We start from the raw sequence: 26116 nt of genomic DNA, 5'->3' as shown, positions 1-26116 counted from the left end.
TTTGGCCGTAACAAAAAAAAGCCATTTTTATTTTACTTATAAAATAATGTTTAACCACACAACTGCTATCCTGTAGGCTTTTTCATGCATAAATCTACAATCTAGTCAAGAGGGCCACCTATAAAGCTGCGGCGGGCCGCATTTGGCCCCCGTGCCTTGAGTTTAACATCAGCGTGAACCAGAAATAATCTGCACCATCTTAGTAGGCAAAAAAGTATCAAATCAGTTTTTATGAATAAAAAAACGTATTAAACTTGAACAAAACTGCAGGTGTGTGTCTGTGTCTGGTTGAGTTTTGGTTTAAACATGTTTGTTTTTCATTAAATATTCAGAAATTTTACTGAAGTAAGAGCAGAGATACTTCAAAATCAAATTACTCCAGGAAAAGTAAAAAGTACAGAGTAGTAAAATGTGATTTTTTCAAGAAAGTTACTCAAGTACATGTAACTAATTACGACTAAACTCTGCTACTTGGAGATCAAAACGGAGGAGCTTCACGTTCATGTCGTATTTTGTGATCATTTCAGTCTCTAAGTTTGAATGAAAAACCAGAAGAAAAGTCAATTAATGTAAATTTTTTTGTTAAAACAGAAATAATCCAGGTCTGGGTCTTACTGGGTTAAGTTAATAAACAAAGTGGATAAGGAGAGTTGCGATCTTGACTCGTTGCGTCATCCCTGGGGACGATAAATAAACGAGACAGAGCTGCACTAAAACAAACTCCGATTGTTTTCACTAACTGGCTGAGAGAAGCGGGTCTGGAAAGAGGTTGAGGGGCTGCTGGGGGCAGGATTATTGGTTCCTCTGCGGCCGTCTGTTTTCGATATTCACCCTCCAAATTGATTTTTGTTTTGCTGCTTTTGTTGCTGTCGATTGTGTCCGCAGGAGGAGGGTTGATAGCGCGTTGCTGGCCAGGAGTCCCCCGTGGCCAATTTTCCCAGCGCCACAACAGCGCAGTCGAAAATTAAACTGTCATAACGCCCATAACCACAATTAATGACAGGGATTAGGGGCTGAAATCTGCATTACTGAACACCTTTCGGCACACATGAGCTCTTAAGCACAGAACAGCAGAGAAATAAAGGCGAGGAAAAGAGAGGGGAGTCGGGAGAGGAGGTAAGAGGGCCAGGAGACGGAGTAAAGCTAGAAAAAAAGGTAAGAGAGCAGAACAAAAGGACGGGAGATGTGTCTGGCTATGAGACAGAGAATTAAGAAAACACAGGGAAGATAATAAGCAAATTAGATGGTGACCAAGGGGAAGCTTTTGTTTGCAGAAACACTGGATAAATCCCCTCTCTGTAGACAAAAACAGCAGCTATTGATGCTAATAAGCACCTTCTTCTCTAAAAATGCAGCTTACAGCATAATTACCTGCTTCAGCTGAAGTTTATTGTTAAATGGCCAAACATGATGTGACTAAACGGCGGGATAGGAACTCATCGCAAAACAGAAAATGCAGCTTGTCAGTAAAAATAACATTTTGCTTTGACAAAGCAGATAAATGCTCTAATTATTTAAAGCATGCATTTGTCCTCTCTGCGCAGGTCGGAGAGGATAAGAGTCTCTGCCGACGCCATGACACAAGGCGGGTAAACTAAATTACTTAAACAGCAGCGTCACTGACAGCTACTGCTGCACCGCGAAACGATACACAGACAGAATAACTTCCCTGCAGAAACAGCCAGGATTCAACTGCAGGGAGGGAAAATATGTCAGAGAAGGAGGAAATAATTATGCAAACAGAAATGACAGGAAAAATGTGGAAGACTTTAAATGCAGAATAAAAACAATTAAGCCATCAAGTGTTGAGCGGTTACACTTCAGTTTCAGGCCATTGATGACTGTTTAGGGTAAAAGTTGTTTCTTGAAGCTGCAGATGTCAGCATCTGCGTTTCCACTGAACACAACATTGTGCAAATTGGAGTAAGACAATAAATTATCTAAATGGAAACACTGCAGTTTTGAAAAATCTCATAATTTCAATTTCAATTTTGTGTAAACGCAGCTAAAGCTTGCTCTACTGAGGGAATTGAACCTGCATTATGTGTTTTTGCAGTCATTTTATAACACAATCAAGTAACTATGTTAGCTTTAGATGCTAAAAGAAACATGACTTTGAAAATTAACCCTGTAAATTTGGGTGCCTGTCGCTTTAAGAACTGCTCTTTCTGAAACTCCGCCTGCAGGAAGTCACAACATCGACCCATCATTAACCCTTTTCCAGCGTTTCACTGAGAAGCAGCTCCTACAAGCTCAGCACCAGGTGCAGGCTAATTGCTGCTGGCTAGTCTGAAGGAGCCGAGTGGTGGAGTCGTGAAGCTTGGAAACTGCAGCTCTGAGGAGGAGCTGAGTCTCAAAAGTTGTTTTGTGTATTATTATTAATATTTGTTTATCAGTTTGAAAATGATCCAATTATTCTAGTTAACCAGCTCCAAAAATTATGCAGCAAGTTTTGATTCTAGAAATTAAGATATTAAGATATTTGCTCCACCATATTTTCTAACTGTGGACTTGTTAGATGTTTTATGCCTCTTTTTTTTCAGACAGAAAAATAACACAATGGTTGCACTTTATGTTGAATACAAACTTCCAAAGGTAATAATTCCTTTTTCTTATTTGGACTTAAATCTGCAGGTCATCATTAAAACTCTGTCGCAGAATGTAAACACAATAAAAGCTTGGCTGTGTACTGCTAGAAAACATTTTTGGCTATTTTTCTACAATTATTTAATGTTAACTGTCTTTTTCTTTTAACACTTCTTCTTATGTAAGGTAAACAACACAAGAAGGGACATAATTAATTGGCTTATTTTTAGCTTCGGTTTATTAATGTGGACACTTACTGCAACTTTAATGTGGCGTTTGCAGGTTTATGAAGCTATTCCTGAGTGCAAGTTTAAACAGACTATAAAAATATCTTATATGTGCCATCAGGTTGAAATGCTAATTAGAAACAAATAGGAAAGTTGAGCCAGGGGATTTAAAAATCTGAAAGTCTTGCTTTTAATAGCAGACAAGAAGTTCAACATCATGGCTGATCAGTGCAGGATGTCTAGAGTGCAACAGGTGTAACGACACACATTGTCCACCTGGTCAGCTGCAGCCAGCAGGTCATCGGCCATCTTGTCCAGGTTGGGCGTCTTGTTTCTGTAGATGAAGCACATCGTCTCTTTGAAGACATCTGGCTCGTTTGTCTCCGCGCGGCTCTGAACGAACAGAGAGAACACTACAGGTGAAAACCTACAAAGGTTTAACAACAAGAAAGGCACGAGAACAAAAGGATGACTGCTTTGAGGGCGTTTTCACACCTGATAGTCGGGTAGATTCGGTTCGATTGGAGACCGAAATCACAACATCTGTTACCTTTTCAACTTTCACACTGAACTGTGTGAAAGGAGCCGGGTTCCCCTCCTCACCTGCGGGGGCGCTGCACCAACAACCACTGATGGAAACAACTTGAAAACCTCAGAAGACACTGAACGCAACTTCCTTCTTATCAAAACAGAAATGGAGTATCGTTACTTGTTAGCATTTGTAGGATTTCTCTTAAGACCACGAGATTTTCTTGGCTCATGCGTTTGTTGTATTTACCCAGAATGCCCGGTGACAGTTTCAGACAGATGATGTGATGCCAATTTCAAGGTGTGAAGTTCAGAAATCTTGGACCGATATGCAGCATTTCATTCTTCCACTTAAGCCATGTGTGTCCAACTCCAGGCCCGGGGGCCAGTTGTGGCCCGCCGTAGCTCTTTATGTGGCCCTTTAGATTCCAAATTATGTCAACAAATTCAAAGAACTCACTCAGAATTCGCACAAAAATCAATAGGTTCTCACGTTTTTCTGATTTTTGCTTCAAAATTTTCTCAAAATTGGTTCCTCAGCCTTACTTGATGTGAAGTTACAGTCAGTTAATAAAAAGCCGTACCAATATTTCTAAATTAGCGCCACAAAATCTGTGATTTTGATTGCAAAAAACTCCCACAAAAATCCTGGTAAGTGTGAAAAGATGTTCAATATGATTTAATTTTAAGAAATACTCATTGAACACTGAAACAAACAGCTACTTATTGATCCTTTATCAGTTTAGTGGATTTATCAATACATTCTGGCTTGACTGGCCCTTTAAGAGCATTCAGATTTTTGACATTGCCCAAAATGAAAACACTCGACTAGAGCAAAGTAACAGACAGATCATTTCACAACTGCAAGTTAATATCATACCAAATTCTGTTTCAAGATCTGTACATTATATTTTTAACATTTCTACTGATTTCTAAAAGGCACACCTTGCTGCTCTCCTGTGCCTGAAGCCGGCTGTAACGCTCCGTGTCACAGTGACTGTAACCTGAACCTTCCCCTCCACAATAAGAGGAAGAACACAGCAATAAACCAATTATAACTGGGCTTTATTGTCAGCCGGGCAGCTGAAGGCGTTTCAGCAGGGTCAGGCCGGGTGTGCTAACAGTTTACTGTGTTGGTGTCAACTCCGAGCGCCGAGCAGCAACACAACCTCCCTGACAAATAATCAACTCCGACAGCAGCTTGTCTGAACTTGCTGAAGTTTCCGAACGCGGTGGGAAAACGCACCTGGTTGGTTTGTGGTCGCTCTGGTCTTTCTGACTCCTGTTGGAGTCTTGATGAAATAAAAGGAAACAAACACACAGAATGTCACAGGAGGAAAAAGAACTAACAGGATATCCCTCCGTAACGCAGAAATCGTCTCATAAACGGAAAACTCTCCTGTAGTTACAGCGTCTCCCGCTCCCCCGTATTCACAGAGCAGCCCTCTATTAGAGCCTTTCTTTATGAGCTCATTTGTCTCTCCTCTATAGAGTGCTGCAGAGGAGTGTTAACTCATCTATCCGTTTCCTCTGGATCATATGGGGACGTGGCCCACCATTTCTCCCCGTTTCTGATGAAGATGCCCAGTTAAGCAGCAATTAAGATGCATTTCCTGGCGTGTGCTTTATAATTTCCCCATTTGAGCTGCGCAGGCATCAATATTCTGCTGACATGATGGCTAAATCACCACGGCTCGATCTCGCCACCCCCCATCGGGTGGAAACAACAAACTGTGTCATGGGGACTCTGAGCTTTTCACAACGTAACTTCAGAGGATATTGGGTGGATTTACAGGAATTTCACAAAAATTCGTAATGATAGTAGCCAATTAAACGCTTGTTTACCAAGATTGATAGAAACTATAGCTTTATCCCAATTAGGGAGCCTGAATTGCAAATCACAGAGCTGTGAAAAAAAATATTTGCTACCACAATACTTATGCATTAAATTTTCTTTGATTTGTGCGAGAACATTTAAGTGCGACAGAAACAGGAGATGAAAGGGCGGATTATTTTTATACAGCAATATCATTAGCACACTAATTGCTATAAAAAAAGCCAGTTGTTCTTGTTAATAATTGTACTCTTATGTTTGAAATTGTTTTCTCTAAAGCGCAGCAGGCAGTCATCATTGTTTTGATGCACAGTGGAGAACACTGCAGCTGTTTCCTGAAACGACGTTTGTCACAATAATGTTTTATTGCTGGACAATAAAACGCATCAGTAATTATTGCGTTATTTTGTCATTTCAGATCATTTTCAACTAATATAATGGTAAAAATGGCATAATAATGACACATTCTGTAAGATCACTGCAACTGGAAGACACCTTAAATGCCCAAAATAATCAAGAGCAGAAACAGCAAATAAAATGAACTATAAAGTCAAAATAAACAAAATTATCCGTCAAACAAAAGGGCTAGTTGAGACCAGATTGAAGACGTATCATCCAGTTTATGGTAAAAAGAGAGAGAAAGGGAAAAACAAATGTAAATTTGAATCTGTTACGCGATTAATTGACTTATTGCAACAGACCAACTGATTCCTGTTTTATTGTTTGTTATTGGCGCAGCAGGACACTTTTCTGTTTTCCTTCAGTTGAAGTTCCCACCAGCATTTTTGCGCCCCTCATTTTCCTGTCCTAACCAACATGAAGCAAAAGGTTTTCTTTTTCAGAATGAAGACTTGATTAGGGCTGTAACGATTCGAGTACCTCAACTATTCCATTTAAATAAATGCCTAATAAAAACCGTATCAGTTCTTCACTTTGCATCAACCTGTGAGAGTTTTCATCCCACTGAATAATTCATTCAGAGACTCCACCATGCTAGCAACTTTCTGCTTTAGATTTAAAAAGTGTAATAGGTAAAAAAAATAATGTGCATGTTTGTTTGTTTATTTATTTATTTTTTTGTCTACATACAAAAAACATACAACTTATTTTCAGAAAAGATGTCAAAATTACAAGAATTTAACACATATTACTTAAATAGTAAAGAAAACCCAACAGGAGAAAAAAACAACTGGTTGTTGAGAGAAAAAACTAAACTCACCTTCATATTTTCTGCCATTTCATGCTCAAGCATTGCTCTAAACATCAGCAAGCGAGCGAAACAGACGAACCAAAGACAAAGGCTGGGTGTTGTGGGTGAAGTTGCTAGCACGGTGGAGTCTCTGATATCTGTGACAGAGTTGCCACAGGGCACAAGGGGAGCGATGGGATGATTGACAGTGACGAGAGATGGAGGAGCAGCACGCGGAAACTGACTTAAAGTTTATTTAATCGAAGCCTATTGATTTGATTAGACTTAAATTATGTTTTTATCATGCAACATTTAACAAAAACTGACTTTGTTTTGTATGAAGGTTTTCTAGCAAAAGGCAGCATCTGCAAACTCAGGCCTTGATTGGACAAAATTAGAAACTAAAATTTCCCATCACTCTCTCTGTTCGACTCCCTGTTATAGACCAAAACTAAACAACTAAAACTACTCTTCAGCTACAATCCAAGCAGAGCGCCTGGATTGTTGTGCTACTGTCGATTATTCCCGCCTTGACCGCAGCAGGAGAGGTCATGTTTAATCTCCACCACAGACGGGTCAAACCGGACCAACTGCAGCGCTGCAAATTTTAATAAATCACTCCAACTTCTGCTACTTAGAATCACTGTTGTATAATAACTGCAAGATTAAAATCACCTCAGCTTCAGGTGTGTATTTTTGCTCTTATCATCCGAGCCGTGATAGCGGTTCGCTCCGGCACCGGCCGGGCCGGACCTCCCAGATGGAGCCGATTATCCCTCGTGTTTTAAGCATCATGTCCCCATTTTGTGATGCTTTCAATGCTCGTTATGCACTCACAGGGCAACACTCTGAATCATCATTAAGGAAGGAATACTTAATTAGCAAGCGATTAAAATTTAACATTACTAATTATGTGCCAAAGTTCATGATTTGTTAATTAATTCAACTACTTAGTAATATGTAGCTCATGCAACTAACCACTGAATGACTCATTTGGGGATTTGGTTTTATCCATCACCTTAGGAAAAACCACAAATAAGTACATTAATAACTAGTTTAATCTGCTGACACCATTTATTAAATGAAGATGTGTTTTATAATAAGCATTAGGAAATAAACGGCTTTTTCAGCAGAACTCACATTTTTATTTGTTTAAATTGTGGAATGTGGATAAAACATCTTTTTAACAACGTTCAGTTTGGTGCCAAACGGAAGATTGATCCATCCGTCCATCATCCATCCGTCCATCTGTCCGTCCGTCCGTCCATCCGTCCATCCATCCATCCATCATCCGTCCGTCTGTCCATCCATCCATCCATCCATCCATCCATCCATCCATCCGTCCATCCATCTATCTGTCCATTCACCCGTCCATCATCCATCCATCCATCCGTCCGTCCATCATCCATCCATCCATTCATCCATCCATCATCCATCCATCCATCCATCCATCCATCATCCATCCATTCATCCATCATCCATCCATCCATCCATCCGTCCGTCCATCCATCTGTCCATCATCCGTCCGTCTGTCCATCCATCCATCCATCCATCCATCCATCCATCCATCTGTCCATCCGTCCGTCCATCCATCCATCCATCCATCATCCATCCATCATCCGTCCATCCATCTATCTGTCCATTCACCCGTCCATCATCCATCCATCCATCCGTCCGTCCATCCATCCATCCATCATCCGTCCATCCGTCCATCCATCCATCCATCATCCGTCCGTCTGTCCGTCCATCCATCCATCCATCTGTCCATCCGTCCGTCCGTCCATCCATCCATCCATCCATCCATCCATCCGTCCATCCATCTATCTGTCCATTCACCCGTCCATCATCCATCCATCCATCCGTCCGTCCATCATCCATCCATCCATTCATCCATCCATCATCCATCCATCCATCATCCATCCATCATCCATCCATTCATCCATCCATCATCCATCCATCCATCCATCCATCATCCATCCATCCGTCCGTCCGTCCGGTCCATCATCCATCCATCCATCCATCCATCCATCCATCCATCATTCGTCCGTCTGTCCATCCATCCATTCATCCATCCATCCGTCCATCCATCCATCTATCGTTATGTTGTGGGGTTAGCAGCCTAAAAAGGGAGTCTAAATCTTCCCTTTGTCACAGATTCTGTTTGTTACTTTTATGAACATGAACTTTCAGGTGGGACAGTTAAAGTCCATCCAACTGGTCAACTGTTACAGATACGCAGGGTGTGAATGTATGACTTGAACTATGAACACAATGTCTACGCTAGCTTAACATGTACATGTGTTTCCGTTCAGTTAAAAAAACAAAACATCTTTCTGACAGATGATCAGTAGCGCAGAGGTTTAAATTACCTAATCAATCGCCACTAATAACTAGACGATCACTTCATGATCGCATTGCAAACATGAAACTCTAACGGACTGAATGTTCTGTCCCTCAGTGAGAAACATTTGCGTGTTTTTGGTGTTGAGTCCTGACACGCTAGTGGAGCTGTTGTCAGTCAGTTGCTATGGCAAAGGTTCTACGTGTAGCGTAGCCGGCACGGAGAGCAAGAAAAGAGACGATACCAGGGGTTTTGAGTTGTTCATCAACAGTTTTTCTGTGTCATTTCCCCTTTGCTGTGGTGCACTACACTGAATTAATAATACCTGCGTCTTCAGGTTTCATTTTGTTAACCGATTTGTTTTACCACGGCAGCGCAGCGCTGGATGGCAAGCAAAAGAATCGTCCAACTTGACTAATTATTGCATCCAATCAGTGCTTTGTGGTTGCAGTTTGCACGCAGTGATGCTGTGATGTTGAAATACTTTCCACAGAAACCAAACTCATGGCTGAATGTGAAGGTAACTCCTGGGACAGATACCAGGTAAGTTTCTATTGTGCAGCTGAATAGTGGTGAGCTCATACTGCAGCAATAAAATATGGGCGAGCAAGAGAAGAGGAGCGAGGCATGGAGAGAGAGGACAACAAAAGCAGGACGAAGAAAGGGAGACAGGTGAGAGAAATATTAGAAGAAGACGAGGAACAGGAGGAAATACAAAAGGAAAATTGAAAGCCAAAAAGAAAGTAGAAGATGAAGAGGAATAAATAAACTGAAGAGCCACAAAGAGAATCAGGCAGAGAGACCACACAACCAGCATTGAGTCAATTTGAGCTGCTCTCCCTCCTTCGTTTGATCCCTCCGAGTCCATCTCCACAGTGATTAACAGCCCAGGGAGTTGTCACGGGAACAGGTGAGAGAGGGAATAACGAGAAGAAGGGTAAGGACGTCACCTGGTCCAAGCCGAGCGCAGATGGAGGGAGAGAGAGACAGAGAGAGGGGAAGACCCCAAACCACAGCAGCACATAATTAAAATGGCTCCTCACACACACACACACACACACACATTTCAACAAATCCAATAATGAACAGCCTCACCCCCCCACCTGGTCTCCGCGGAGACACACAGTTCACCAGTTCCTCAAACTTTTCAGTCTGACGCCGGCTGTCATTAAAGGAGCAACATACGAAATGAGTTCATGTTCGTTTGAGCTAAAATAGTTTTAATCTCGCCTGCAGTTTGCTACAAAGATGCTGAATGTATAAAATATATGAATGGAAAATTATACATTAAAGTTAGACATTTGATCAGAAATTAAAGTAAAAATTTATTACTGCCTTGGTAAAACAGAATTTAGACAATGAATGACAACGTTCCCTCCATTTTGGATCAAACTAAAGATATTAGTGAAGCCAGTTGTTCCCAAAAGTTTTCTTGGCAAAGCAAACTACAAACCATCTGTACAGTGAAACACTTTTGTGTTTGTGTAACTGTTTTGTTTTTGTTTTTTTCATCCTATGGCCCCCCTGCAATGGCTCTGTGCCCCCCTTACGGGACACGCCCCACACTTTGGGAACCACAGATTTAAGCAATTGCAATACACATACTTAACAATTTATCTGTTTATTTTTTGAATATGTACAACAACATACTACAGCATGAAGCATAATGTCAAAACTTTTGTTTTACGTATTCAAAAGAGTGAGTGGAGAAATAAACAAAATGATTATCAATAACAAAAACACAAAAAATAATTCATTTTATCCATCAGTACTCATGTTTATATAATAATTAGCAGTTTTTTGTTTGAACATCATCAAAAGTTTTTCTTGTAGTTCTGAATTTGCATATTTTAAACTGGAATTTGCTGCTTAGCATTACAATATTTTTCAATGTTTTCTTATTTTTGGCTTTGTAAAGATTTGGTTGTCTGGAGTCTTTTGTTTATTTCTTTCCTTCTTACCAGCAAAAAAGAACGTGAATTTTAAGTTTTAAGACGCTCTGCAGCTCAGAGATAAAAAAAATCTCCAAGCTGGATAGGAAACCATTAAATGCTATGATGCTGGAGTAGCGTATGCCATTGTTGGAGAATATGAATCCACAATGGGCCCGTCTTTTATGGTACCATTTGGTTCCTCGTTCCAACCTTGTGGAGCCAAAAATTAGAACAATCTGGACTCAAACTGCCCAGTATGCACACAACAAACTGCCTGCAGTCATTTCACAAAATCACCAGAAAAACAACGTTCAATTTCAGCCAAAGATGACCTTCATAGTGTTCACATTGTTATGGCAGCGCGCTATTGATCATCAGAGATCAATAAGAACTAGTAACACGTCTTCATGCAAACACAGAACTGGCAACACTCACAAGTAATTTATTGTGATTCTCTTGGCAACACAGCGACTTTTCCATCAGATGCAACCAGAAGCATCTCAGAAAAATGTAAATCTGAATCCCAATATACTTTATATGAGGTCCAGTTGGGCACACATCTCCAAACTATGCATAGAGTTTGTGTTTCTAAAGCAGGAGTTCAAGTGAAAAATTTAACTGGGGTAAATGTTTATCGATCAGCAGGACAACGACCCAGAAATAAAATCTGAAAAGAATCAAATCAAAGCATGTCCATCCATTTGGACTCATTTCTCTTCAAATCATTCAGTGAGAATGGAAAATATTCAGATTACTTTAAATTGTTCACTTTTTGTTTCATAGTAGTCTTTAACTAAAATCAAAAATTCAGATTATTTCTCAATCTATTCCTTCTGACATTTGCTCGAATGTTTAGGGTTAGACGTGACTTTTTATTCATTGCCATATTGGACTGAATCTTGACATCAAGATGAGGCAGCAGTCACTTGAACCCAATATGACTGGCCAATTTTGAAGTAAAAATCTGAAAATCTGTAGATTATTTTGTGAACTTTGAGTTTTTCAGATTTGTTGAAAAACTGGAGGGACTTATTCATGTAATCTGGAGTCTAGAGGGCCACATAAAAAGCTATGGCGGGCCACATTTGGCCCCCAGGCCATGAGTTTGACACATTTCACCAACACAGATGTGAAACCCCCTCATACAAAGAAATATAAATAGCAGAGCTCATTAGAAGAGATGAGAAAGTCAATCAAACATGCTTTGAATGATTAATGTAGTCTCTATGCCTCTGTAATCAATAAACCAGCCACTCAATATGGAAGCGTTTCAAAGACAAGCTATTGTTCTCTCTTTATCCAATCAGACTAGCAACTCTCCTGAACAAGTCAGGCATTCAAGTCAAATTGGGAGAGCCTGAGAGTGTGCGTTTCTCCATGCACAGGAATAGTCTGAGCGTCTCTCCCACTGATTTCGCCACCTGTTCCAGACAATGTCAACCAGACTCATTTATCTCTCGGCAGGACTCATTGCAGGAACACACACATACACACACGCGCGACTACACATCACATGCAATAATTACTGGGTAATTTCTGACAGACGATGGACAGACTTGCGGTTTTAAAATGCCAGGCAGAAGCTCTGTTTAGGCAACAACACTCAGTTGGTGATGCATACGGCACATGTTGTACTTAGCTAATGTGTTTGTTTATAATTACAAAAATTTGAATACTGATTAAATTACATATTTATTATCTGTTGTCTAAGCTAGCTCCTTATATTTAGCTGAGATTATGTATTTTATTCACAATAGGTGGATGGACAGTAATTAGTTCTAGCAGCTTTCCATTAATTCACTGACCGGACACAATGAATGAAGTTTACTGACAAACTAAATGAATGAGTTTTCAACCAAAACGGAGAAATAAAGCTGGACATTAGCAAGGTAAAACACAAAAATTTAATGTGGCTACCTTTTTGTAACTTTACAGTGGGATAATTACAGCTCTGGAAAAAAATAAGAAACCACTAAAAATGATCAGTTTCTCAGATTTTACTCTTTATAGGTTTATGTATTAGTAAAGTGAACATTGTTCTTTGATTTTACTAACAACTAACAACATGTCTCCGAAACTCCAAGAAAAAATTTTGTATTTATTTGCAGAAAGTGATACAGGGCTTTCATACAGGGCTTTCGTACCTCAAATAATGCAAAGAAACCAAGTTAAAGTTGATTTAGAAACAACAAAACGAATGTTTTAACTCAGGAAGAATTCAGAAATCAATATTTGGTGGAAAAACCAGGAGGTTTTCAACAGGGTTCAGTGCAGTGGGCTCTTCATTTTTTCCAGAGCTATATATTTAACATACAACCATAACAAAAGTCCCTACTTTTGGTAAATCCATCCGTCTGTTTGTGTTCACCTGAAGGTAATGCAGAAATAACATTTCAAGGGTGAGACACAGACATCCTTGTCCCCCAGTGAGTCTTCAGTTCCTCCTGGAGGATCCCAGGATGTTTCCGGGCCAGAAGGGATGCAACATTCACAACAAGTTCTGGGTCAGCCTTGGAGTTTCCTCCCTGTGGTGTAAAAAATGCAACACTAACCCATCACTTTCTGCTTCCCCGAGGTATAATTATAACATGACACACAGGTTTGTTTTCCGAAGCCACTTATATGTTCCTAAGAATATGAGTTAGTCGTTCTTGTCATTATCTTTTTTTTATGGATATTTATTTTTTTATTATTGGTGTCAAACACATTTTTGTTTTGGGCCAAATCAAGATCATGAATGCTCTCAACGAGCCGGTTGCGTCAGAATGTATTGACAAAACCTGTTTAACAACGGTTAAAATATTGATGAATTCTTAAAATTAAACATTATTGAACATCTTTTTTGTGAAACTTTTTGTATTTTTTAAAAAAAATCTAAATCAAAATCAAAGAAAGTTTTTGACAATTTTTGAGAAAAAATCTGTAATATACTCCTAATTGTATTTGCGTAAAAAAGTGCAGGAATTTGTTGATTTGTGCGTGAATTTCCACAATTCTCAAGAAACTGGAGGGACTGATTGATATAATGTGGCAGTAAACCGATAAAAACGGCACTAATTTGATTGAAAACATAAACATAATCATATCATAATACATTATGTTTAACATAACGAGGATATTATAAAATTTACCCTTTAAACACGCTACAGTAAATAAATACAGCAATAAACGAGATAGCATTGCGCTAACTAGCTGCTAATGTATAAAACAATCCTTAAAACTGCTAGCACTTCCATTAGATTATAGTTAGTTGTCCTAAACCTACGTGAATAATAGAAAACATATCTCTAAATAACTTACCACAATGGGCAGTACTCAACAACATCAGTATGAAGTGGTTTTAAGATTAATTTAACTAGCTTGCGTCAGCTTTCGGCAACAAAACTACTTCCGGTTCGCCGTCACGTTTCTTCTGGTTTTACGTCACTTGAACAAAGGCAAATAAACTGTGGAGCCCCCTAGCGGATTGAGGAGTGAATTCAACACCAACAATGAAGTCATTGGGGTTTTCAGCAGGGAGAAGATCTAAAATATTTTCCTAATCACAAAATCAACCTTCTTCCATGGTCATCTTAAATGTAAGCATTTAAGAGGTATGTTTACGTTCTATTTGTTGGTTTAAGCCAATTAGCTTTAAGCTAACGAAAGCGCTGGTGGTTTTATGGATTGTTTTATACATTATCAGCAGTTTGTTAATTGCACAGTGGGGTTTAATGCCGATATTGTTTAATGTAGAGTGTTCAAGCGGTAAACTGTGCTGGTTAAACCAAGCATAACTGGTGATAATATGCTGGTGGTTTTATGGATTGTTTTTTACATTAGCAGCTAGTTAGCACAATGCTATGAATGCCACAGTAGCTTCTTACTTAGCAAAAACACACTGTTTAAACTTTATTCCTTTAAATGTGCACTATAAGACTTAATACAAATAATTTACTAAAGTTTATTTGGGATTACTTGTCTTCTGTAGTCTTATTGAAGTAATATAAAGTGGTTTTTGAAATAATGCAAACAATCTACTTCAGCTGCACACTTTAAATATTAATCAAAGGCTTTTATTCTACATTATTTTTGCTAGCAAAACAAGATCATAGTTAGTGCCATAACAACACTGAGGTAATTACAAACAGTTTCCTTTACTGGGTAATATTTCTGTCATTAAAGTTCCATTAACATGGTTAAGATTATGACAAAATAATTATTAAGCACGAGATATTAAAAGTACAAAATTGAATTTTAAAGAGGCTCCTTTACTTCTTTATTACATCAGACTTTATTAGGCTATCAAACCGTTTAGTACGTTGTTTATCAGTCTGTGCACAATCACAGCTATTCAGAGAAGCCTAGCGTCAAAGAAATAAAGGCATAATCATTATTCCCCTGTTTCCTTGAGTTATTTCAGTAAAATAGGCACAAAAAAAACGTAAAACATGCCCCCCAAACTGACCTTGGTGGAAAAGCGCTGAAAAAAAAGACTGACATGCAAACAGACGCACACAAAAACAGCCAGGTTCCCTCTTCAGCCATCTGCACAGCTGTTCAGCCAGTGCCACTTCCATCTACCTATTCAACCTGCACAAAAAGAGTCCTGTAATGGGAGGCCAGGTACATACAAAAGAGAAGTGCGTGGCAAGCAAGAAATTGAATGTCAAGGAGCCTTGTTTGGTCCTGATGGGGGTTTGAGGGTAAGCCTTAAAGGGAGGGAAGAGGAATAATACAGATACAGGGACGCCATGTGACAGACGGAGCCGAAAACTAATAACACACAAAGAGTGTGAGCAAAATGTTGGAGGGGATCTGCGGTTTGAGATGGCCTCTTCTAGCCGCAGCTAATTTCTGGCGGAAAAATGACAGAAAGAGAGAGAAAGATTGAGAGATAAGAAAATGTGACTTTTCTAAAGAAAGGAGCAGGAATCCTTGTGGGTGTGAGGGCGCCTGGTTTCCACAGCTGGCTCTATTTAATCAGAGGGATGCAGGTCTGGATGACTGACTGACATACTTCCATCTCCTCATTTTCACAGAGGAATGCTCGCAAAACATCACAGGAGGAAGGGACAGAAACTGGCATTCATGAAACACTGATAAGCAGCACATAAAGCCGGGGAGAGATGCAGCTTCTGTGCACAGAGCAGAAAAAACAAGGAGACAGATGGAAGGACAAAGAAACAGAGGGCAGAAGACAGAAGTTCAGAGGAGAGAGAAAAGGGAATGTGAGAGAGAGTCCAACGCTGCGTCCCGAGTACTCGCCACAAAAAAACAAACAAGTGCTGAAGAGCGAATTGAAAGTGAAGCCAAAGAGCCTGGTCAATGTGTTTCGGTATAAATAGCCCAATTAGTATTGCAGAGACGTCGTTGGGTTCTGAGATGCAGCGTGGCAGAGCCGGTCTAATTACTGGCTAACTTGACCAATTATTCCAGTGTTTAACCAGGCAGAAAGCAAATCGCAGCACCTGGTTATTTAGAAACACCGGCTGCCCTGTCAGGCTTCACGCTCTCAGCTGTCATCTCCAGTCACTGTCAACGTCTTCCTCCTCAAAACACTTTACGACTTCACACGCTGCGCCCCGCTTTTAAGGTTGCTCCCTTAATATAGTCTCATGTTGTGATTTTCTTATTTCAAAATAAATGTACACATGCATTTATACCTGTTTTGCATTGATGTTGCATCAGAAGTTGGTTAGGGAAAAAAAATTACCATTAGGACTATTTTAACTTCAGTCATTTTATTCTTATGAAGTATTTCTACTCTGACTTGAGTAAAATTTCTGGATTTTCTACCAACTGAATGAAGAACAAACATTTTACCAAAGGATTCACCAGACACAGCTGCAGTTTTTGTTACAGTTTTGAATGTTTTCTGTCAAAAGAAACTGATGTGGAAAATTTGTCTTTTTTCTGTTTTTTTTTTTTTTTGTTGTTTTTTTTTTTGCATTTTCTGTTTGTTTAAGGAAAATTATGCTAACTATGAGCTTTAGCCAAGTTCTCATTTTCTTTTAACAATGAATGAATTAATTCAAAGAAAAGAACTACAAAAATCACAGAAATTTCAGAAGTTTGATGATATATCAAACTTAAATGAAAAATATTGCCAATACTGGCTCTGATATTGGCATTAAGTCAACAACAGAAAACCTAATCTTTGGTTTTTGGCAGGTTCTTGTTAAACTCTTTGCCCACTACATTTCACCATCCTCCGTTTCTTCCAATAGTTCTAATTTTGGTTGATCAATGAGAATCTTATCTCCAGGTTTCCCACTGATGCTCATTATAAAAAGCTCTGCTCTATTTGAAGAGGCTGACATTTCCAAGAACTTTAATAACATCATAATGAACAAACCTATCGTTACTCTGATTTTGATTTGCTGCCTGGAACATAAAAATATATCTACAACTTACAGCAACACAGCCGGCAGTGATGAAGATATGAAAGCGTTGGGCTAATCAATCCGCAGACTGAATAACTGACTGGGTTTTATTTATTACCCAGGAGTTTTCAACGCTGATAATCATAATGACAAAAACACTTTCTGTATACAACCCTAGGTAAAGAATAACAGTAATGAAGAATCATCGCCGTTGTATCATCACAATCATCATTTGTTTTGGTAATTAAGTTCCCAAGATAAGTACTTGCTAAAGCAGTTGCCTTGCAGTCAGGTCCTCAGACATCGAGATGGATCTGTCGTAAGCTGCCGCTGAAGCCTCCAGGCAACGCAGAGTTAATATTGAGCTTTAGCAACCCGATGATTTATTCATAATACATCAATCTTTTTCTGCTTGTTTATCTGCTTGTTTATGGATTTACAGTGTTTCACCAGGCGTGAAATAGTTTGAAAAGGGAGAGAGAGAGAAAAAAATCTAATAAAATTCATTAAGTTATGAAACAGTTCTTGTTTTTATTGTTTGTTTGTTTCTTTGTTTTAACTTCCAAGTCTCATCCAGAGCGTTGGCAAACGTCGCCGATTCAAACAGACACTTCAGACACTTGGAGGGAAGCGTTCAAACACTCACCTCATCAAACGGCACACACTGATCTGACTCGCTGCGATTCGCCGCAGCAGCATGACTGGCACTGCAAATCACACGTCCTAATTTCCCATTAGTCTCATTTTACACGCAACATATCATTTTCCTTCAACAATCACCACCTGTTTGATTGAGATATGGCTTTGCGACATAGAGCCAATTATTTTTGCCTAAATTCATTAACTTTGAGTCGTTTTTCAAAGTAATTATTAAAGTGACAAAAAACAGGGAGGAAAATAATCGGCGTCCAATCCCGCAGGCCGAGCCAGAAACTTTCAGAAATGGCTGCCAGCGTCGGTAAAGAGCGGCTGCCAGAATCCAGACTCTGTATAATTGTTTCTAACCAGAGAAATGAGGTCATGAATAATGATGCTCCAAACTTCAAGAGAAAAATAAAACTTAGCGACGTCGCAAAAGTGGAAAAAAAATATGTAAAATTGTGTCGTCTTCGATCTAGACGGCCAATTAGTTAGCAACTAAATCTGGTAGGATTAAAACAACAATCAACGCTTTGATCAACATACAAAATGGTGAAACTCTACCGCTACACTGCAAAAAATCAAAATCTTACAAAGAATTTCTCGTAGAAATATCTTAAAAAACCTGAAATATGACAAAAGTAACTTACATGGAGCTTTTCACTTGTTTTAAGTGAATGATTGTTTAATATTAATGAAAAAGTATTTTACTTGTAACAAGTGAAACATTCTGACGTTGGAGCTGGTGGTTTTTAATCAATATTAAGGAATTATTGACTTTAAAAAAAACTCATATCTTGCTGAAAAGTTATTTAAATAGTTTCGCTTTGTTTCTAGTTTTCTAAGATTTTAATGTTTTGCAGTGTAATGGTAATGTTCCACCATTTTGTATGTTGATGAAAAAGTTACATTTTCATCTTATCCTGTTATTGCTAATAAAACAGGTTGTTAACTGATTAGATGCTTCTATCTAAATATCAACCTGAACAATTGATTTCTATCATGAAACATGGTGGTGGCTGGATGATGCTGTGGGGGTCATAGGAAGAAAGTAGAAGGTTAAAGAAAATTATTAGGTGATACAAAAAAATCTTAAGATTGGGGTGAAGTTTCACCTTTACATGACAACAAACCGACCTTTTAGGGTATGAATACTTTTTTTTTAAGCCACATGACTGAAATACAAAGGAATAATCATGACACAAACATACATTTTTCACTGCGCATTGGACTCAATCATACCGGGAAATAATCAGAACAGAGGCTGTTCTCTGAATGCATTTTAAATTACACATTTGCAAGGTCAGGTCATTTGCAGTATCTGAGGAAAGGTTGAGAGCAGCTTCTCATCTGATGAAAAGTATCATTGAAATCATTTTATGATTCATTCGATTCAGAATATAAACTGCTGGACCACTCTGCACCTGCTTTAGCCCACAGCCACTGCTTCATGGTTTTAAATGTATTCCATTCTCTTCTAATTATAATAACACAGGGCTCCCAATGTCTAAATGAAATTGCTATTTGAACGTTCGTATTAGGCCGGCTTGGCTGCATAGTGCAACATTAAGGCAACAATATAACTTAAATGAGCTGAAAGTAAGGTTGAACATATTTTAAAGTGCTCTACAAAAGTTTTCAATAGTCGTTTAAAACTTTGCGTATTGTTGTTCAGCTTAAACTGAACTAATAAAATGGAAACGTGTTGCGTTTAACATCGGTACACTGCAAAAACAATCTAAATCTTACCAAGTATTCATGTCAAGTTTCTAGTGGAAATATCTTAGAAAACATGAAATAAGACAAAACTAACTTTTCAGCAAGATTTAGGAGTTGCTGGATTGATGTTAACCACCAACTTGATTTTGTCTTTTGTTAAAATAAATACAGTGAACTTGATGGTCAACCTCCTTTACGTTTGTGTGTTACTGATCTGGTAAACATCATGCAGTGCAGCGTCATCGTAATAAAAATAAATGAAACTGATCCTCTCACTTGGAAAAAATGTCAAAGAATAATGAAGTTACCAGTAACTGCAGTATTTTCATCAAAACCACATTAATGCACCATCAAACATGCACACAGGCTCATTTCATCTCAGCAGCTTAATAGATCTGTGATCTTTAAACTTGTCGCTTGAACCCCGGAGCACAAAACCCATCAGCAGCTTTTTATAATGCACGACTCGCCCTCGTCTCACCCGGCTCTGCAGCCGGCAAGAGTAAACAGGCTCCATGTCACGGAGCTACTCCGCAGCTTTCTCCCTTTGCTATTCCTTCCCACTGCACAGGCTTTGATCCTGTTGCTAACACAATTTAAATCATCACAAGCAATGACAGGATGTTTGAGCTCGGAAACATCTGGATACAGGAACGCTGGGATCATCATCATTAACCACTGAAATTGAGCAGTTCAGTTGTTCTGATGTAAGATTTGTGATTGGTAAGCTTCTTAGATGACCTAAAACATATTAGTTGTTTCTTATCACATAAATAGCAGCTAAAATGCTTTAGAGGTTTGGACAGTATGGCTGAAATAATGTATCAGCATTTTATATCAGTCGATGTCAGTAACTGTTGATTATTGTTTTGCTTTAAATATCTAAAATATTGTTATGAGGCGCAGTGACGAAATCTGAAACTGCTGCTGCGCAAGTTACTCAACACGGTGTTGCTAGGTAACCACAAGTTGCTTAGTTACCTAGAATATCCTATATGTAAACCAGGACAATTAGCTCTAAAGTAGCCGTTTCTAATCACATAAATCTTTGCTAAAATGCTTTGCAGCGGTGAACAACATGGCTGAAAAACGCATCGCTATATAAGCACTTCCTATGAGTAAGTATCAACAATAGTTATTCGTTTTTTGTTTTAAATGTCTAAAACTGTAAAGGAAACACAACAGGATGTTACTACAGGCAGAAACGACAAAGAAGACAACAAAAAGTTGTAGGAGGATTATGGTCAAGCATGTTTTTTAATGACATATTGTGTTAACACATTCACATGTGGTTTTAATGGCGTAACGTATTTAAAGGAATCATCAAATAGTGTCTTTTCTATATTCGTGGAATAGCGACAAAGTTTTGAGAAATGCAGATTTTATTTTCCATTTATTTTACAGCTGCACAAATTGGAATTCCAAAAATACATTTGCTTAATGAAAACATGGCCATTTAAAAAACAAAAGCATTCATAACACTGCAATTAATAATAGCTTAATAAATTAACTTATTATTAACAAATTAGCATAAATAGTTCAAACTAATTTTGAACATTTCTGTGTTAGATCAAAAGGTTTATGTCACAAAACTGGCATGGAAACACTTTTGCATCAAGAATCATGTCAACACCTGATCTTACTACTGCAGAAACGACAAATATGACAACAGGAAGTGGTAGGAGGATAATGGCGCGACCATGTTTTTAAATGACTTATTGTGTTAACATATTCACATGTGATTTTAAATGTTTTTTTTTATTTAATTGTGTGCACATTTGCGATGGAATCACAGATTTTGATGTGCAATACTTTGATAACTCAGCAGCGGGCTCCGTGGACTCGTCGCTCCGTGGACAGCACAGAGGTGTTTGAGGGAATCTGCGAGACAGAGGCAAATTTCATGCATGATTTGAAGCCAAACTGCTGAACGAGTGTCGTGGTTTCAGCACTGATTCACAGCCAAGTGTGTTGTGCCTGGACAGCTTTTGTTCCAATGAATATACATGCAGACACAGACGTTCAGCAGGATCACAACCAGCAGCGCTCGTGATCCTCTGCATGTTGACTGTGAGTAAAACCCACTGGGCTTTCCTACTTTTATTTATTTATTTCTTGTAAAACATTTTTTTTTCACTTCCAAAAGAACAGAAAGAGAAATAGCTTTAGGAGTCATGAACAATCTAGTGCTTTAAGGAAAGGTTTGCTGAATGAATACAAACACATCAGCCAGTGTGTCAGAAACCTATTATAGTAAACATAACAGAGAAAAATCAAAGTATTTTTTTCCTTACACATTGTTGCCCTCAATCAGCTTCTTTGATCCAATTCATTTTACGCAAATTTCGTCTGTTCACACAAACAAAATACTGCAATTTATTTCTTTTTATGTCCCAGTAATAAAACAATAAAATGAACACTATTCAACAAACACACATCTTCACATGCAGATTTTACGATACCCAAACATGGTTTCTACCTCTTGGCTTTTCCTTAAACAAACTAAAGTCAACATGCTCTCCTCTCGCCTGTGTTTCTTTCCACCTCTGCCTCTTTATTTGGCTCAGAAAGCTGTGTGTGTGTTGCTCAGTGTGCAGGGAGAGAGCAGCTGGAGCATCTGCAGTTGTCTCCTCTGACAGCAGCACAGCATATGGCAGAGCCCGGTGAAGGATGGGTGCTGTCACCCGGCAAAGTGCTTACCCACCGACAGGAGAGGCGAGCCGCGCTAACACCATGAGGAGAAGGAAGAAACAGCTGAACATCAGCACCCGACTCATTTATTCTCCTCCCACCGCCTCGTTCTAGGAGGGACAGGCTGGAGGAAAGGACTTCCAAACAGGTAGCAAAAGTTTCCCTGGAAATCGCACCAGGAAATGATTGAGAGAGGAAGAAAACAAACGTACGCTGCAAAAACAATAAAATCCTAACAAGGATTTTTGTCTAGTTTCTGCTGAAAATATCTTCTTACACTTGAAATGATACAAAACTAACTTAGAAGTAACTTTTCAGCCAGTTATAGTAGCTTTTCAGTAGATTTTGTTTCCTTCTCACTTAATTAATGGATAATAAACAGTTATAACGATTTATAAAGTTTCTAGAGATTATGTAATAACATATCTATTAACTGTTATTAATTGGAGCCTTATTGTAAAATGGCACCAATATTTTATAATTATTTTTCTTTTGGGAGTAACTGCAGTTTGTTGGTGCTCTTACCTGATGATGAAATGTTACAAATAACTTATTTTTATCATCATAAAGGCTCGTTTTACTGGTATTTTGCATCCACAAGCTGTAGTTATGCAAAGCCAGATGCTAACTGACAAAAATTCACTTAATATTGATCAATTTCTGTCTGGAATTTGAATTTGCAGAAAAATTTAGAGCTTTACTCCAAAAAACACAAGATCTTAAGTATTTTTGGTTTATTTTCTACTACAAATATACTTTAAATAAGGCAAAACTGACTTACAAGTAACTTTTCAGCAAGATATTGGAGCTAGTTTTAGGTCAATAATTAATATTGATGAAAAAACACTAGTCATAAAATCTGTGGGTGGAAGAAAACATTTTCTTATACAATAAGTGGAAAATGTGTTGTACCACTGGCAGTGAGGACAATATTTCTGATATAATTTAACTCCTTTCCAGAATCACCGCAAAGCATTCTGGGGGATGTAGGCAGCTAATGTAACCAATGCCAGCTAATGTAGCACCTTTAATGGCAGCCATCGTCTCATTAAACCTTTTCTCAAAAGGCGGCATCAACTCACTCGCTGGCTCTTTGGTTACCTAGCAACGGCTCATTAATTCTTTGGTTGCCTAGCAACAACCAGTTGACTCGCTTGCGCTGCAGCAGTTTAAAGTTTCCCCAACTTGCTCCGTAACGACTCAGAAATGGGGATGAAAACTGTGGTTGAAACAGGAAAGGTCGCGGGTTTGGCTGTGTTCAAGATATTTGAAACAAAACCAAAAAAAGTTTAGCGGAATAGACCGATAGACCGAAACGCTGATACCGTGATCCTGGCAGATTAGTTCCCTTATTCTAGAACTAGAATTATCAACTCACAACAAGCTTATGACCTTATTTTGTCTTAATAAGGTCGACCAAGATATTTGCACTAAAAACGGGACGAAAATATTTAGTTTCCCCATGCAGTGCAGATACTGTATTAGGTCAAATAAAACACATTTTCCACTGTATTTTCCATCTAATTTTGCCCAGCAGAATAACTGGAGTTTTCCTGGACTGCTGAGCATTTTCACATTGAATAAAATCTTAAGGTTGGAGTAAATTCCCACAGTTCGGCGGATCCTGAGCATAATTAAAATGCTGGAAACCAACCGGTGCCTCAAGGCTCTTAGTAGAGCTCATGGAGCCCTCAGCAGATTTTGTTGGGCGATTATAAAATATTTGTCAACTTATTTGAAATTTCTCTATCAATGAAAGAATGAATTGAGTATTTTCTCATCACCTGTTCTCCAAATAACTGGGTGAATAGAAGAAGCATTGACCAGAAAAACATTTCCGATTCTCACAGATTGTTGATTCATACTCTTGTTAAACTTGCATATCATTTCTCCACAGCAAAAAGTAATATTCCATAAGCCAAGAGTGACTTGCAACAATTATTAGAACAATTTCCAAGTTGTTCATGGAAGTAAACCGTATTCAGATTAATTTGCAGCGCTGTGTGAAAGTGTTTTGTCTTATAAATTTCTTCTGCTTTTGCTTTTTTTGCACTTAAATATTCCTGATTAGCAACAAAAATTCAAAAGCCAGCAGAATATGACGTAATATTGAGGACACATGAAGAAAGTAAAGTAAAATTGAATGAAAAATAAGTTGAAATAATACAAGAAAAAAGTTTGAATACTTAAAACCTGCTTATTCTGCTTAATGTAATTTCTGTAATTGTTTTTGATACTGTATATTGATATACGCCTTTTATTGTTTTGCAGTTTTAGTTTTATCGTTTTTCTCTTTTCTTCTCTACCAAAAACTGAACGATAATTTTGCATATTTGAAATGTCTCCCAGTTCCAGTGTTAAATGTTAATTACATTTTAACATTTTCAGAAAGTGTGCCATTAACGTAACATCAGTTACCATCAATATGATCATTTATCGCAGTAACATCTGAGACAATTTATCATCCAGCTAAATTTATTGACAGGGATCAATAAAGTATTTTTTAATTTGAATGGTCATGTTAAAAAAATATTTTAAAAAAGGAGCTAATTGGTCACAATGGGTCCAATGGGTTCAGTATTTTCAATCAGTCTCTAATAACTTGGTTAAAAACAGGAGGTATTACGGTTTATTTTGCTATGATGAGGAGGAGGAAGAAGCAGCTTTCCCTCCGAGTTAAGGTGGTCTGCTGTGTTGCTCTGCTTCTCAGTAGCCAATTTAAGATGACTGACAGACACGTTTCCCTGTAAACCTTTCCCTCCAAAACAATCCTTTTCCCTCCCTTTAGTCAATCAACACACACTTCTACAGCAGGAAGTCCAACGTTGTCAATCTACACCGCAACCCCTCTGGATGACTAACGACACACTTTAGGTCCTCTGCGGTTTCTTCCCATAACTTAAGACTTTACACTTTTCAGAATCCAATCTTAGCCTCGTGTTTTAATCTTGAATTTCCTTTCAGAAGAGCCCATTCAGCCTCCTTCCCTTTTTGTTCTGATCTCTCATTTTTGACAGCTAATGTAGCACCTTTAATGGCAGCCATCGTCTCATTAAATACCTGCAGGTGTTCAAGGCTCAAAAGGAAGATGGAGAGCGCGCCGCTGGCGGCGTTTAGGCCTCCTTCTGCATGACATACAGCCGATTCCCGGCGCTAAATTTGAATATTAATGTCTCTGGAGGAAACCGAGCTGGTCACAGGGGCCGGGGGTCACGAGGAGAGGTTGCTTTGCCAACGACACAAACTGAAAGGGGGAGAAATGATGACAGATGCCAAAGTGGGAGGGGAGGAAAGCAGGGAAGCAGAGCAGGGGGAAAAAGAGGAGGAAAAAAGTAAGAAACTGATGGAAATGATGTTCAAAGTGGGACATAAAAGGAAATCTAGAAAGAGGAGAAGGAGAGCGGGTTTGAATGAGAGATAAGATGGCGTGGAAAGAGAGGATGAGATAAGAGAAGAGAAAAGAGAGGGAGATCTGGGCTCTGGGGTGACGGGGCTCTCAGATGCAGGAAGGGACCATCTGGACGAAAGCGCAGCCAGATTTCCGACAGTAAACACTGGGCATCACTTTCTCATGGAGTCGGCCCAGGAACGGGGATTCAAACGCCCGCTCCACACTTTCCTAACACCAGCCACTCGCCGCAGCCCACCCAGAAATTAAATCTGCCAAGCATCCTGCCCATGTGTTGGTGTGAAAACACAACCAGACCTCAGTACTGGCAGCTACAGGGCTGTGCAACGCAACATCCCACTCCCAGATTGGCCTTTTTATTCACCACCAGGCCTTCCAGGACCAGTTTCACCCAATTTCAAAACATTGCTGCCTCTCAGTGTATCAATAAACACTTCTGTCAGATCATGAGGGCCCATTGTTCCCACTGTATACACAAACATAGCAGTCGAATGCGTAAAAGAGACTTATTATCCTTCCATGAACAGGTTAGAACAGAGCTGTGGTCTATACAAAACACCTTCATCACATCCTCTGCACAACATCCTTTCAAGTAATGAGATTTTAGTCAGAATGAGCTCTTGTCTATTTAAATCCAAATAATAAAATGGCTGC

The 26116-nt window shown here is 38.8% G+C and overlaps 1 long non-coding RNA gene across 1 annotated transcript; it reads left to right on the top strand.

The window, feature by feature from the left end:
* The first annotated feature begins 19998 nt into the window (after positions 1-19998).
* LOC129374007 (uncharacterized) lies at positions 19999-22196 on the top strand. Its single transcript, XR_008607447.1, has 5 exons — positions 19999-20085; positions 20430-20480; positions 20932-21040; positions 21188-21432; positions 21953-22196. It is a non-coding gene; the product is annotated as an uncharacterized LOC129374007 (long non-coding RNA).
* Positions 22197-26116: the final 3920 nt, after the last annotated feature.

The sequence above is a fragment of the Poeciliopsis prolifica genome, unplaced genomic scaffold (genome assembly GCF_027474105.1).
Source record: "Poeciliopsis prolifica strain line A6 unplaced genomic scaffold, Auburn_PproV2 SCAFFOLD034, whole genome shotgun sequence".
Taxonomy (NCBI): domain Eukaryota; kingdom Metazoa; phylum Chordata; class Actinopteri; order Cyprinodontiformes; family Poeciliidae; genus Poeciliopsis; species Poeciliopsis prolifica.
Note: the sequence above shows the minus strand (reverse complement) of the source record. Positions and strands in the feature narration are given on the sequence as shown.